General features: G+C 40.3%; 1 protein-coding gene across 5 annotated transcripts in view; it reads right to left on the bottom strand.

Annotated features, from left to right (window-relative positions):
• The window catches only part of DYM (dymeclin), a 212,316-nt gene that overhangs the window by 134,163 nt on the left and 61,511 nt on the right, over window positions 1-16,642 (bottom strand). The gene's annotated exons all lie outside the window — the stretch shown is intronic.

Genomic DNA, 16,642 nt, shown 5'->3' with positions numbered 1-16,642 from the left:
ACAGCACTGAGAAAAACTAGGAAAAGAACCAAAACTGAAACAGAGACACTGCACACTCAGCATTATGGGGGTACAAAGTCAGAGGAAAGGACAAAACCTCTGCATTTTTATCACATCTGGGCTCTTGATACATTCATTCCAAGGCGATAAGAAGCAACCCCTCCCAATCACACTGTATTATATCCATCCCCAAATGCCTGCCTAGCAGTTCATTTTTTTGAGAGTATCTTGAAATTTTATGGAAAAGACTGAGCATTTCATAAAATTATTCATTTAACAGGTCAAAGCTGTGAGTTATACAGGAAAAAAAAACAGTTGCCTCTACTTATAAAAAGTAAATCCTTATTTCTCTTTTAATTAATGCCTAAATCAAAAATTAATTACAACACACATTCTTAAAGAAAACAGAAAAATTGAGCAAGTTTAGTTTCCAATCTTCTAGTCTGCAAGATTCAAGGTATAAATGATAAAAACCCTGTAAGCCATTTGAATGCAAAACATTAAAGTATAACCAATAAAAAAATTTCAAGTAGTCTTAGCACGACAAAATTTCAAGCCATCCAATGAGTATTTTTCTTCAAACGTAATAGTCAGATTATGTAACAAACCAATGCTCCCTCATTAGGACAATTGCAGGGCAATTACTGCCATGTCATGGGCAAGGAAGCTAATGCCACTCAGTGTTAAGCAGCTTGAGAGAGTTCTTACAATAAAAAGCACTATAATTGCAGCCTTCTCAGCAAAAACTTCGTGTTACGTTAATAAACTTTTATCACCAGGTTTTTCATCCAGTGTCCTTATCAGAATGAATGATGCTGACCATGAAGTTAGTTTTTAAGTTCACATGAGTTAACCAGAGAAGTAACATGCAAAGAAACTATTTTAAAAACCCTGAAATAACTGTACATTTATTATTACATGTTAAGTAAATAAAAATTCATCCCATTTCCTTTCTTAAACTTTAGTATAGTTCTCATTTTTAATCTTCCACCACCCCATCCTTCTGTGGCTGGCATCTGCCATTACGCCGCCTTTCCTCAATAGTTAGGAAAAGAGGGATACAGCCAAAACACTGGTGATTAATCTGAATCTTCCACCAAGGAGAATGAGATCACTATGTCCGAGAGAAATCTGCACATTAATATGTGACCCAAGTAACCTCCTGAAGTTCTCCCGTGCGTTGGCAAGTCCTCCAGAAAACCAATCCCATGCAACAGGTCCATAAAATTCCTTTCACTTGCAAAGGGCAATGTCACATTAGGTGCTAAATATTGGCTGGTGCTCCCAACATACTCAAGTCAAAAAAGTTTTAAAGGAAAATACTGTTTCTGATCATAAACATCAGATTAAAATGCTAAATAGGTAAAGAGCCTGGGAGGACAGAGAGACAGGCAGTTTCTAGCTGCATGCAGTAGTATGTTCACAATACCTGAGATATTACTTTGTTAAACATAATTTTATATTTATGCATATTTCAAAATTACAAAACTGTATTTAATTTCTTTAACATGCAAAACAAAGTAACTTATGCTGCACTCCCTTAGAAGCTTTCCTCACTAACTTTTCAGATCTGAAGTTAACAGAAAACTTAGAAGAATATACACCGATACAGTGTGGCCAGAATAACATTTCAGATTCTGCTTCTTCGGAACATCACAGGAAAAAAAAAACCAAACCCAAAATCAAAAACCAGCATAAAAGGGAAAAAATCCCATGTTTAAAAGGGATGAAGGCCAGGTTGGACAGGGCTTGGAGCATGCTGGGATAGTGGAAGGTGTCCCTGCCCATGGCAGGGGGTAGAACGAGATGAGCTTTGAGGTCCCTTCCAACCCAAATCATCCTAGGATTCCATGATTCTATGCAAATTCCTGTTTAAGCCAACAGGATAGCCACAGATGGCTGCAACAGTACTAGTTCTGCCTGGCATCATTATAGGCATGAAGAGACATTTGCCTAAATGCTTCAACATATAGACTGGATTTCTTTCACATTGACATTTTTTAATTTTACTTCTATCCTCTTATTATTTTTTTATATAACACAAAAGAAATACAAACTCCAGATGCTTTTGTAAAGCTTTCTACATCTCTGGAAGGTGGCAAAGGAAAGCTAGGGTTCTCAAAACTAAACCACTAAACTATGAAAAGGAGAGAAGGGTCGATTACCTGAACCACCCTCATGAGGCAAACTGCTTCTGAAGATTTAAAAAGTCTTGAAAAGGCTCTACAGTACCAAATACTACCTTTCTAGTCCTAATTATAAGCCTGATGAAGTCAATAATCCATAACCCTAAAACAGTCTCTTCAATATTGTTGAAACACACCACACAGCCAATCATTCTCTCCTTTCTGGTGAGATGGGGGAGAGAACTGAGAGAAAGACAAAACTCATGGGTTGAGATGAAGACAATTCAATAGAACCAAAAAAGAAGGGAAAATGATGGATGATGATAATAATGATGATAAAAGAATACACCGAGGAAGTGATGCACAATGCAGTTGCTCACCACCTGCTGCAGACCCTGAGCAGTGTCCACCCCTGGCCAATACTCTCCAGTTTACTGCTGAGCATAACAGGATACGGGATATTCCTTCAACCAGTTGGGTCAGCTGTCCTGGCTGTGTCCCCTCCCAGTTCCTTGTGCCTTAAGGGACCTTGAAGCTCATCCCATTCCACCCCCTGCCATGGGCCTTGCAGCAGACCAGGCTGCTCCAAACCCTGTCCAACGTGGTCTGGAACACTTGCAGGGATGGGGCAGGGCCTCATTCTGTGCCAAGGCCTCACCACCCTCACAGGGAGGAATTCTTTCTGAAATCATGAGAAGCTGACAAGTTCTTGATTCAGTGTAAGCACAACTTAGCAACAATTGAAAAATGAAGGTGATATCAAAATTACCCAGCACTGCAACTCTATCCAAGCAGAAAACAAGACAAATATTTAAGTATTTGGATCACTTATTTAATTTATACAATTTACTGTTTTCTGCAGGATACTTTTAATTGCATTTCCGTAATATTTGTCCATCGTTTCTAACTGTGTCCAGATCCAGGCTCCCCAGTACAAGAGGGACATGGAGCTCCTGGAGCGGGTCCAATGCAGAGTGACACATATGCTGAAGGGCCTGGAGCATCTCCGTGCCCAGCACAGGCTGAGGGAGCTGGGCAGGGCCCAGCCCTGAGCAGATTTTGAAGAGCAGGCATGGAGTCTCCTCCCTGGGGATATTCCAGAGCTGTCTGGACACAACCCTGTGCCGTGTGCTCTGGGATGATCCTGCTGGAGCAGGGAGGTGGGGTCAGATGTCCCACTGTGGGCCCTTCCAGCCTGACCAGCTCTGGGATTCACTGATAAAACTTTATTTCTTGACACAGTCCCACGTGGAGCCACATTGCTAGAAGTTTTGTCAATTACAGAAGTGTAGAATTATCCCAATTATTTCTGGGAAATACTGTAATACTTTGATAAAGAACTGACTGCTTTTACCTTTAAAACCAAATGAACAGATTGATTTTTGCCTTTCTCTTCCACTAAACTAGCCACCACAGATATTTTTCCCCTGTTCATACAACTCTATGTAAGGCAGAGCAAGAAAAGCAGGTCATAAGAGCAAACTATGTTATTTTGCAACAGGAAGCTGAGATCTTCTGTAAGATGGCTGGAAACACAGTTTACAGCCACGAAAACAAATCCAGGACTTTAATCTAGTTTGACAGTCTGTGAAACAACACTTAATGGCAAATAAAGTTATGACACAGTCATCAAAATAGAACTTTCTTTCACCTGACTGTTATTTGATGTAAACACAACTCTGCAGAAATCTCAGCCTAATGCCTGGTCTCTGTTACACAATGAGATACAAATAAGGTTCATGTTTGTACCTACTTTGAGAGAAGTTTAAACACACTTACTCATAGTTTCACAAGATCAAGAAGAATTTTAGGAGTTTGATTTTGAAGATACTTTGAAACCAAGAGTGCAGAAGGTACTCCAAAAACTCACTGCACTCATATAAAGCATTGCAACTTATAGTCAACAACTTCTAACACTGTCTACCATTATTCTAAGTCAGCAGATCAACAGACTGTGAGCTATAATTGATTTCTGAGCTCTCCTGGATTAGTTATTAAAATAGTTGTAATTCTTCTGCTAAACATGTATTATTCACCTTTCAACCTTCAGTGTCAAGCCTCGGAAGACAAACTCTCTGACTTCTCATGCTGGACAGAGCATTAAATTAATGCTGAGGAAATTGTAGTTACTTATTTCCAAGTTTCTTTCTAGGAAATTAATATTGTTTGGGGTTTTTTTTAATCTAATAGTAGCTTAAAAATTCAATTAAAGTAATCACTGAACTTCAACCTTTCTTTGAACATCCTTCATTGCTTTAAATATAGTCATTAAATTGCAGTTAATACTGGCAAAGCCTTTTTGATTATGCTGCTGTCTCTCCTCACTGGAGCTTGGTAAGAGGGCAGATCCTTCCCTCATTCCACATCACATAACCCAGGTCCTCTCAAACATATTTAGCATCCTCCCAATGAGTTTTTTATTGCTTTTGATGTTATTTTGCCAGGGGCACCAACTTGAGGTGCAGTCCCAGGTTGCTTTTGAGACTGAATAGGACAAAATAAAGAGTTTTAATAGACATGAAGATCTTCAAAAGGTCTCTTTATCTCCCCCTGTCCTTTTGGCATTTCCAAAATGACAATCCTGCTCCTTTGTTGCAAAGATGGAAAGAATACAAATAGATAAGGCTACAGAAGCTGGCAGAATATCAGAAAAAAAATATCAGAAAGAAAACTCAACCACAACAAAAAAAAGCCCAACAGAACAAATGTAACTTATGGTTAGTAACACATCCAGGTCAAACCCTAGCTCCCCATTCTGCTTTCCTATTTCTGAAACTTTTAGCATCCGGAAGATTGTCCAATGCTGCAACAGCATCTAAGGCATCACTAAATACAGATGATGAAGAACTAAAGCAAAAGTGATTTTCATTGCATCTAATTGATACCATCATGTACTTCCTCCACCAAACCCAGTAAATAACGTATTATTAAAAAACATTACAATTACTGTTTAATTCTTATTACACTCAAGGAGCAGCACTGGGAACTTGAGTATTGTTTTTTTTGTTTAACGCTTATTATGTGTGTCACATTTCTTAAGTCAATTCAATGGTTCTCACACTGTGGTCTGATGAACACTTTCTGGTGGCCCATGGAGAGCTGGCAGTTCACGTTGTGCTGGCTCTTGTCCTTGTTTCCAGCTGCTACATTGTGTTAGAAGAAAGCTAAAAATACATAAATACTTTCCTACGATTACTTTTCCATGCAAGCAATTTCTCAAGCTGCCACGGGGATGTTATGTGATAATGAATGGGAGAGGAAAAAGAGGTCCATGGAATCATGAAAGGGGATCAGTGAGGCAACTGCTGTATCAGGGGCATTTTATACTTCATAAAGCACATCTTCAACATCTCAGATCTTTAGTTAAGGAACTCAAACTGCAAACTGTGAGGAACACAGGGTATACTTGCTTAAAAGACTATAAAAACAGCAGAGGGAAGTCCTATTGCAGATTTGGGAGGATTCATTACAGAAAGAAACTAGCAAAGTTGAAGTACAGGAAATATGGAATCATTTTTACGTGGTTTATGAACCTGCATATTAAATATTCCATTCTCAAGCAACACTAAACTCATTCGTAGCATAAACACACTGACTTACACACAAACTACAACCTGTGATTGAAAAAGTCAATCTGGTGACTACAGACTTTTAAAGTAGGGAAACTATAAAATCCAGAAGCACAAAAATGGCTGTCCTAAACACTACAGTAATTTTTTGTTTGCAGTCACTTTTTAATTGCAGTAACTTTTTCAGCTGACACAAGTTCTCATAAATGATAGGCTTTTAAAACATTTCACCTGGCATGGTAATACAAATGGCAAAAGTAAAAATGTTTCATTTTCAGCAGTATTTTTCATGCTCTTCATTGTCCAGTACTGGACTCACAGAATGAACCCAAACTAGCTTGAGACATAGGAGAAGTTTTACAAACAGCTATAAATGAATAGTTTCTGGACACATCACACAGTCTAGCAAAAGAAATTTGTATTTTAGATACTGGTAGGCTAGCTGCTCTCTAAGTCATCAGCAGGCTGCAGCAAGAATTCACACGTGGGAGACACTAAATTTAAAAGCATTTTGAGGCAACAGCTATGGGCCAGTCCATCTTGACTCTATTTCTTGTCTGGAACACAAGCATGGCACATGATGTGTATCAGAGTAAATGTGTGATCACTTGGAACTGCATATTCAGGCTTAAAATCCCATCGAACTACCACTTAGTCCTTAGTGCAAGGTCAAAGTCACACAATTTACGTAGATGACTGCCATGGGCTTTATTTCAGGTGCTGTGTTATATTTCAGCTGCTTTACTACTATATTTTAAGTATTTAATTCCTAAATACTACAGGAAAGTGACTGAAATGCTATAGAAAGATTAAGTGCGTGTTTTAGATTACTTCTTTAAATGTTAAAAAGAATTATAGAAGTGATTTAAAAACCAAGTTATTTTCTTCTCAACAAATCACTGCAACAGAACAACTGCTCTATATTTCACAGATTTCAACTGGCTCATTGAAATACATGACTGAGTATGACTTAATTGTTTGAGGGTTTTCACACCTAATAACACTATTGTGTAAAGGAGACCAGTATTTCATCCTCCTTGCCAAGAACAGCAGAAGGTAGTTGTTTCTGTGGAGCCAAGCTCTGCAACACCAGCTCCCTGCCTGCCCCACTCCTGGTCACAGCCTGTCCAGGAGTAGCCGAGCTTATGTCTCTGTGTACCCACACATTTAAAATACACCCCAGGCACTCCCTTTTTTGATTGCTCCCATTGCTCCCAGTGCTGCAGCAGGACAGGAAAGCCACAGGGAATGGCTGGGGTGTAGGAGCCACTGGGGAAAAGACAGCCCAGGAAATCTCCACATAAACCCTCCAAAGCCAGAGAAGCGCTGATGAGTCTGAAGTGGCTGGGGCTGTGATGTCATTAACACATTCTCGAAGCAGTTTTTTAGGAAATGAATCATGGAAGCAAGCGAAATGCAAAGATGTATTAGGTAACTGTGTCCATCCCCTATCCATGCAACAGTGTTCCCTCCAGTACAGCATGTTATTCTATCCAGTCTAATTTTAAGGGACTAGTAATGGAGTTTGAACCACATCCTTTCGGAAGAGTGTTCCATAATCTAATAAACCTCAATGTTAAGATTTTTTTCCCTAATATTCAGCTAAGCATTACTTTGTTCAGTTTCATCTACTTATTCCTTTAAGTGGTTCTATGTAATACCATAAAACATTTCTGCCCCAGTTCAGTGTTTACAGCCCTTAAATAAAAGGCACAGTCAGGTCTCCTTTGTTGCCCAGCCAAATTACATACACACATTTTTCTTTCCTTTCTTTTAAAGTCTTTTCCAGTTTGCTTCCTGCAATTAATCCCAGCTCCAATACTTTGCACGACCTTTCAAATGTCATGGAACTGGGAAAGATTGCAAACACTAAATTGCATAGATTGATAAATAAGCATGTCCCTCATTTCCCTGCGAAAACAGTGTTTATTTCATTTTAAACTATTCATCTTCCTTTTTATCACTAGATCTCAGGAGATCTTTACTGTGACATCTGAAATGATCCAAGCTTTCCTTGGGGCAGGAACCCCATCTATTGCATCATAACTCTTTTTCTTATTTTGAACTGTAAAATAAGGAGACAATCATCTTCTCCCAGGACCATGAAGCTCAGTTGCAGACTTGCATCCTCCTGAAAGCTTTTGACACCACAGAGGTATCAGAAATGTATAAAGATACCCACAAAAAAGTATTCAATCTGAAAAACTACAAAACATTCAAAAACAAAGTCAATACCTGTAAACTCAGTGAAATCATATTACCTATAACTACATATATTACTTACAGTTGGACTTGATGATCTTTGAAGTCTTTCCCAACCTTAATGATTCCATGAGTCTATGATAAATCTAACATTTCCAGATAGGGTCTACCTCTCTTACTTGCCCAGAGATGCTGAAGCACGGAATAGCTTTGTTAGCTAGAAATCCCTGACGACATTTTTATTATATGTAATTGGAGTATGAGTAGTAGACATACCCAGAGACAGACACCTTGAAGAATTAAGCAAAGCAAATTACATAACACACTCCTGAAACAAAAGGTCAAATAAGGCTGGGAATAACTCTAATAAACCATTAATTCACTTTTAGAAATGTATTAAAAATAACTATAGGAAGGGAACATCTTAAACAAGGAATCTTCACATTTTTATTAGACCAACTCCTGGCCTGTTGCTGGAAACACCTATTTCAACTCCTTTGGACAGAAGTGATACAATTTCGGAGATGGAACAATATTCCTGATGCACATTTGAAGACAGTCCAGTATAACTGAAGCTGCAAATCTGACCACAATATCAAGAAAAAATAAACAAAGGTTTTATGGTATTACACAAGAGCACAATACCACAGTATTAGGACTACTTGGAACCTGGGAAACTAAGTGCAAGCTTGAAGAGAGTGAGAGAGAGGAAAACGAATGAGAAATGTGGGAAAAACTGCAAATCCACCCAGTGTTGGATTTAATTTTAGAGGAACTGTCTGACTCAATCATCTATCAGCCTTGGAACAACAAACCTCACACCAACAACAAGTTCACATAGTGAGACATTAAAAGTTGTTGGATAGTGGCGTTTGGGGGATTTTTTTGGTTCGGGTTATTATGGTGGGATTTTGGGGAGAGGAGGTTAGTTCCTGGAGGGGTTTTGTTCAGGCTTTTATTTTTAAATTATTATTTATTTAATTATTTTTATTTTTAATAAGAAACTCCTTTGGTTTCTGCCCGGGGTACCATCCTGGTACTTTATTGCCCTTGTCAGAATGCAAGGGAACACAGTGAATGTGTATAATTCAACCAACAGTGGAACTTCCAGTAGCATTTTCTGTCAACTCTATCAGGCAAAATATGAGGCAGAAACAAACACAGAAACATGTTACAAAATAACCATCTTGGCAGTATTATTTTTAAATAGTGATAATCAGGGTATTGATATTAACTAATGCTTTTGATGTAAGACCCTCAGGAGAATTTCATCCCCACACAGAGGAGGGAAGGGGGAGGAAGAAATCCAGAAAGAAAACCAATGAAAGAAGTGACCGGTAAAGTTGCTAGACAGGTCAAGGCATCCAAGAAATGACTTTTCCAGAGCAGTTAGATTTTTATATCAGCTAGTGAGTTTAGCACACTGCTCCTGTTGGCTTGTTGTGACTGCAGGCATTCAATTCACCTGTTTCTTGAGACATGAGAGGAACAAGATCAAGTGGCTTCTGGGAAAGTCTTCCTCTAAAACATTCTGCTTAACAGCCTAAAAAAAATATAGTAAGACTGCAAAGAGGCAAGGAAGACTTAAGTTTTTCTGGACTCGACTGCTTAAACCACAAGATAACTTTCATCTTTCTGTTTCCTTACTTGTTAAATGTATGCAGCACAACTTCCATGGCAAAGATCACGATAAGATATATCCCAATTCCATGACAAGATATATTCCTTGCTGGTGGACTTGAGAGATCATTCTTGCCACCACTCAGGGGGTCAGATGGAGGTTGCCATTCAAGTGTCCTGTGAAGACAGCCTGGGACAGCTGGGGGTGTTCAGCTGCACAAGAGAAGGCTCCAGGGAGAGCTCAGAGCCCCTGGCAGGGCCTAAAGGGGCTCCAGGAGAGCTGCAGAGGGACTTGGGACAAGGCATGGAGGGACAGGACACAGGGAATGGCTTCCCAGTGCCAGAGGGCAGGGATGGATGGGATATTGGGATGGAATTCTTGGCAGCTCAGGCAGGTTTGGAGTCCCCATCCCTGGAGGCTTCCAAGGAACACGTGGACATGGCACTCAGTGCTCTGGGCTGGGTGATAAGGCAGGGATCAGGCATAGGTTCGACATGATGGTCTTGGAGGAGTTTTCCAACCTCAATGATTCTGTGATTTTGTCAGAAAAAATTACTTTCTCCTTTCTCCAGCCTGTTGTTCACATGCCAGGTAAGAGATCCCTACCTCCTCTTTCTTCTCCCATAGAAAACTAAGGAATAACTAGCACAGCAAAGTCAGCACAGACCTGCTGCTTCCCTCCTAGACCTAAGTTTCACTCCTCCAAACTTGTGAAGCACCTCAGCACTGGTACCTGCAGCAATTCCGGCCAGCTTCTCTATCAGATGTCAGGAGAGCATTCAAAAACAATTAAATAAAATTCCTAACATAAGCACAGCTGAAAAACTCAGAATTACACAGCTTAGGAATGCTCTGGCTGCCACCCATATTCCTGAGAAGATCTGTTCACACTCCTTGGAGCCTGCCACCTCTCCACAGTGCAATGGGCATGTTATTTTTTAAGCCATCATGTCCCTATCTTTTGTTTAAAAGGTAAGATTTTGCTTGTGTGAGTTAACTTCTTCCTCTACACTCCCTGCTGCACCAAGGAAGAGGGAAACTCTGAGTGTTAACCTCTTGCTTGAAACGTGGTCCACCAGCAACTGGATGAAGCAGGGAAAGTCTCCCCTGGATCCTGGAACAGGCTCATGGACCTCACGAGGGCTGCTACACCTCAAGCCTCACTGGCATGACGCTCTGTGGAACACACTTCATGAAAACCCAACGTTCAGACAATTTTGCTGCCAGTTTTTCAACAAGTTTCTGCTCAACGTATGCAAACAGCAAGTTCTGGGACCTTGTAACTTGGCCAGATTTAGTAAACTTTAAGAGGGATTGTAAATGGCACATCTCTATCCACAGCTTCACTCCCCTAAGCCCCCCTTCCCAAATCTCAATAGCCTGTTCCAAGGCATGAAGGCTCTAAAACTCCTCAATAAAACAGATGTAAGAATTCAGCATTGGTTAAGTAACATTTTTCCCTAACCTCATTCTCAGAAACAGAAGAACTGTTTTCAATTAAAGCAGTGCCAAAAAAATTTTTAAAAAAATCTAAAAAAAAGAGCCTAAGGAAGATACTCAGCATGAAAAGTTTCATCACAAACAACTGAAGTCTGAAAAAACATTAAGAGCAATTGAAAATTGGATTTCACTACAGAAAGTGCTCTACAAGCTTATCTTGAGGCATCAATACCAGCCCCAGCCATACGAACATTATTAAAATGGCAGTTTTAATGATGAAGCGTTGAGGAAAGCGGCAGTGCTGAGGAATGAAGTCCTATCCCCAGAACAAGCATGCCACAGGCAAAATTTTTCATTATCTGGACTAGCAGAAAATGCCTCCTCAGCTGAAAGAACCCAGTGTCCCTGCTCCCTCTCGGAGCGGGGCGTGAGCTCCTGCCAAGGCTGACGAGCTGTTTTATGTCAGCACCTGCCCTTTGGCTCCACACTCAGCTCTGACATCAACTCCAGCGGCATCAGACAGGAACACGTTTCTGTCACCAGACACCACAGCTGGACCCGCACCAACAAAACAGAGCTGCAACACACGAAACACTGTCTGAAGCCCTCTTATGGATCCAACACCAACTGAATTCCCTCTCTTTTGGGTCAATGGCCCGTGTGGAGGGGATGGTGTAGGGAAAGGTTTTGGTGGGTCAAATTTACTGACTACAAAAACAGAACACTATGGGGGGAGGGGGAGAAAAAGGCTGACTAAGTATTACTGACTCTGCCTGCATATTTTTTTCCAGAAAGAATTGATAGTTAACATTGAAATTATATAGAAACATGGTGTGCTAACACTCATCAACGTTACCATTAAAGACTAAAATTACATACATAGTATTGAGAAAATTTTCATTCCAAATACTGATTTGCCAATTTATGGAATGAATTACATAAAGACTTGCATTTATATGAAAAAATACATTTAGAGGCACTTTATTTTTTCTTTAGCACGCACGTTCAGTTCCGTAATGTTTCATCTTCAGGACCCAAAAATGATTTTACCACAGGGAAAGGGATTCCTCTGGGCTTTTCCTGTTCCTAAGCATTTTGCCAAGCCATAAAGGGAAAAGAAGTTTGCTCTCTGGGAGCACAGTTAGGAAACAGCGAGGACAAGCCATGCCTGCCTCTTTGCTGTCATCCACAATGGGGCCAGGTCTATGCCTTAGAAAGAGGAGTTAATGTAGCTTTTTAATATAACATAACAAAGCAATTCTCATTCTGTAAGAGATCAATGTAGGAGTTAAAAAAGCAAATTTGAGCAGCAGGACAGCCCTCGAGGGTGACACCTGGTACCGCCACCTCCAGATCTCCATGTGGATCTCACTTGTGTGGAAGCTACTTGGCAATCCCAAGGTAGCCCAGGCAAGCTCCATGATGCAGACAAGCTTTGTAGGCCTCCAGCATCAGCAGCTGCCTCCTGTGCAGAGACATCCTTTTTAGACTACCAGGTTTTGAGTAGATAATTTGAATATTGTAATATTTTTTTATAAAAAACATTTCTGCTATTCCAAACATTCACAGAATCACAGAATGACCTGTGTGGAAAGAGACCTTCAAAATCATCTCACTCCAAACCCCTGCCTGCCATGGGCAGGGACACCTTCCACTATCCCACGTTGCTCCAAGCCCCATCCAACCTGGCCTTGGACACTGCCAGGGATCCAGGGCAGCCACAGCTGCTCTGGGCACCCTGTGCCAGGGCCTGCCCACCCTCACAGACAGCAATTCCTTCCCAATATCCCATCTGTCCCTGCCCTCTGGCACTGGGAAGCCATTCCCTGTGTCCTGTCCCTCCATGCCTTGTCCCCAGTCCCTCTGCAGCTCTCCTGGAGCCCCTTTAGGCCCTGCCAGGGGCTCTGAGCTCTCCCTGGAGCCTTCTCTTTTCCAGAATGAAACTCACTCCACATTCCCACAACAATTACTCAGCAAACTGCATGGAAAATCACAAGTGCCACCAACCTGTTTGGCTCAAGCCGACAGCAGGGCCTTGTGAGCAGGCCTTTTGCAAAACAATTACCATTAGCAAGATAAGACAATGAGAAACACCTATGTGCTATATTGACATCTTATAAAATCACCTGAAATTGTTTGGTAAGTGGGAATCTTACATTATCACATGCACACAGCATGTTTTATTAACCTTGAAGCAAGGCCCAGCAGTTAAAACATGAGGATAAAGATCAGGACAGTGGAATTTTTATTTCCAGCTGCAATGTCAACTGATTGTGTAATTTTAGCCAAGCTCCAAACATGTTATTTCCTCTTTTTCCCCTATCTATAAAAACGAGAATTTTCTACTTAATAAGGGCCTTTACATCCTGATGCCCTTGGCCTGAATGTGCGTTGTTCCCGAGCTGATGTCCCAATTTCCTATGAGATCTCTGACCCACTGAAGAGAGTCAGAGCAGATTATATACACTGGGACTGATTACACATTCACTGTGTATTTACATACAACTAGCTAATGATAGAGATATATAGAACATATCCAATTATACAGATACAATTATATAGATATATATAAAAAGGCAGATCTTTGCATGACAGATCCTCTCAGACTGACAATTGCTGAGAGAAGCAGTTCAATAAATATAAACTATTGAGGCTGAAATTAGAAGCCAGCAGTGAATTGGATGGATAAACCTGATGCCAAACTTGAAATTATGCAAGCCAAAATTGTTTTTTTTTCCTAGGAATCATTTTATATTTTGTATTATCTCCATTTCTACATATACATTTGCTTTAATGTATTTGCATATGTCATATTTGTATATGCTGTATATACATCTTATAAAACCGCTTGAAATTTTTTGAATGGGGATGTTACAAATTATCACATGCAAATAGCATGACTCCTAACTATATGTTATATTGCTATAATGTATTCTAGATGTATGAAAATATTTATTCTCATATGTAACTTACACGTTTAATTTTTATATCTCTAGGTGGTATATTGGTATATTTTTGTATAAATACACTAAATATATAGATACAGTACAACTTTGTATTATTAAAGGTAAGTATACTCATATTTTTCTGTATAGTCTATATTTTATTTGTATTTTATAGTTTTTCTATTATATACATGCACATTTACACACAGAACTAGTGAGTACCAAATAACTGTCAAATGCTGTGGTGTCTAAAACATGTCTCATTTTTGGCAGAATTAATTTGATCCAGATATTCCTTCCAGCTGAGAGTAAACTCTGCTGAAACCTCCTGCATATCTACTTTCCTTTCTTTTGCAGGCAAGAAAAAAGTCTTTGTTCCAAGGTCATGATGTGGCTGCCCCATCCCTGGAAGCATCCAAGACCAGACTGGATGGAGCTCTGAGCAACCTGGTCTAGTGGAAGGTGTCCTGGCCCATGGCAGGGGGGTGGAACTGATTCTTAACTACTCTTCCAACCCAAACCCTTCCACGATTCTACAATTCTATGACCTGATTTTTTCCTAAAAACAAAAACCCCTACCAGTCTCCCACACAGATTCATCCACAGTCCGTAGTTCAAGTGCTTTAACTATAAAATATTCAGAGGATTCTTCCAGTTTTCAAGTTTCTTATCAAAGGGGGATTTATTTTCCTAGTTAGCAATTTCAGGATAGCACTTACCCTAAAGATCAAGAAACAGCTAAGAAAACAGGTACATCTTATGAATTTCTAGGTGGTAATAAGACAACTTCAAGTCACCACATGAGGGCTTAGAGAGGATGTCTCTGTCAGAGACCCTGAACAGACAAAAAAGCACCATAACTCAACTGCAGAGAAAGGAGACTACTATATGTAAAAAGATTAAGTTTTTCCAAATCCAAGGAAAGAAAAAGGTATATAAGCTTTGGCAAGTTCAATGCTAAACCAGACCCAGTTGAGCCAAAAGTAATTTGGGAACAGCCTGCTAAAGGTATAAAAATCAACAGTAAAAGCTTTTCCAAACAATCTGACAGCTCCTCAAAGAGGCCAAGAAGCCACGGAGGCCTTCAGGGAGCACCCTGGGAAGGTCAGGCTCTGGCAAATGAACTACTCTGGGTGCATTTCCCAACACTCTCTGCACACTCCATCAACAGATCTGATACACGATCAGCAAAAGCAGCAACTGCTGTGGTGTCCTCTCTTGGCAATGGGTCCCCCTCAAACAGCTGAAGGCTCTGCAGAAGCCCAGAAGCTGAGGGGCTAATGTGTATGTCCCAAACACCAATAGCTGGATGGCTGTGGAGGCAGCCAAGAGCCAAGATCAGTTGTTGGGAACAACAGCCAAGGGCTGTTGGTAAGAACATGCCTGAGAAAGACCAGGATGTGGCTGCAGAAGGGGCCATATGGAGGAAGTGCAGCACTTTTCTGGGACCTCCTTGTTGATTCCCTTCCCTTCCCTTCCCTTCCCTTCCCTTCCCTTCCCTTCCCTTCCCTTCCCTGCCCTGCCCTGCCCTTCCCTGCCCTTCCTTTCCCCTCTTTAATCCACCCCCTCTTTCTCTTCCCTTTCACTCTACTCCTTTATCCACCAAGATCCACCACCATGTGCTTATATTAGAAGAACAGGGACTAACACACCAATTTCAATGCCAAGTGTGTAATTCATTAAGAAAGCTTCCTAAACTTTTGTGGACCCTCTGACTTTTGTGACTCCTTTTGACCATGAACACCTGGGTGCTCCTTTCCCCTAAAGTGTCAGACATCACAGGCCCAACAGAAGGCTGCCTTTGGAGTAATAGCCTTCAAATGAAGGATCAGGATAAGATTCAGGAGGAAATTCAGAAATTTTTAAGAAATGAAGCATTTTATACTGTCCCACAAGACTCAACCCCCACATCAAGCTCTGTAAATTTCACACCAAAGAATCCTCCCCATGGATACAACTACAGGTAAGCCAAGCTGCTCTTGCTCAAGTTTAAGTAATTAAAAAAAGCATCAGCAGTTACAGAAACACCTGACTCCACATTAAGGAATATTCCAATGTCACTATAGCAGTAAAAGCTCCAATTCTAACCCAAATACCTAAAATCAGCATGAATTTGAGTAAACATGCCTTACACACTCAAGCAGAGCCTATGGACTGTTAACTAGCAATTAATTATCATTTGAAACAAGCCCAAAAGGAAAAACAAAACAAAATGAGATACTGCTTAATTAATATACTTTTAAGCAAACACAGCATCGATTTGTTTGAGGAAAGCGTGAATTAAAGGGCTCCAAAATACATTCAGAACAAATCGGAAAAAGAAAATGTACAATATATCAACTATTCCATTCCAAGCTCTCATTTCCTCCCACACCTCTCACACAGACATAAGAGTTTAATGATAAGACACCCCCCCACACACACATGATTGCAATTGATGGATCGTGAACCACTTTTAATTCTAGTTGAAAGCATTTGGCATTCTATCAGATTATAAAATCCCTTCCTACGCTTGTGGAAGGACACAATGACAGCTCCACTACGGACACCACACTCCATGAAGAATTCTGTCTAGCACAATACCCATATTAACCAGACAGAACTATACATTTTAATTTATACAGTCATTATTTCTTTTCGAAGCATGCTTCCTAAGGCAGAAAAAGTGACAAGACAAAGGGATTGATTTGTACATAAGGTGAAATGATTATTTAGTACTTACTTTCCATCTTTAGTAAT

The sequence above is a fragment of the Aphelocoma coerulescens genome (genome assembly GCF_041296385.1).
Source record: "Aphelocoma coerulescens isolate FSJ_1873_10779 chromosome Z unlocalized genomic scaffold, UR_Acoe_1.0 ChrZ, whole genome shotgun sequence".
Taxonomy (NCBI): domain Eukaryota; kingdom Metazoa; phylum Chordata; class Aves; order Passeriformes; family Corvidae; genus Aphelocoma; species Aphelocoma coerulescens.
Note: the sequence above shows the minus strand (reverse complement) of the source record. Positions and strands in the feature narration are given on the sequence as shown.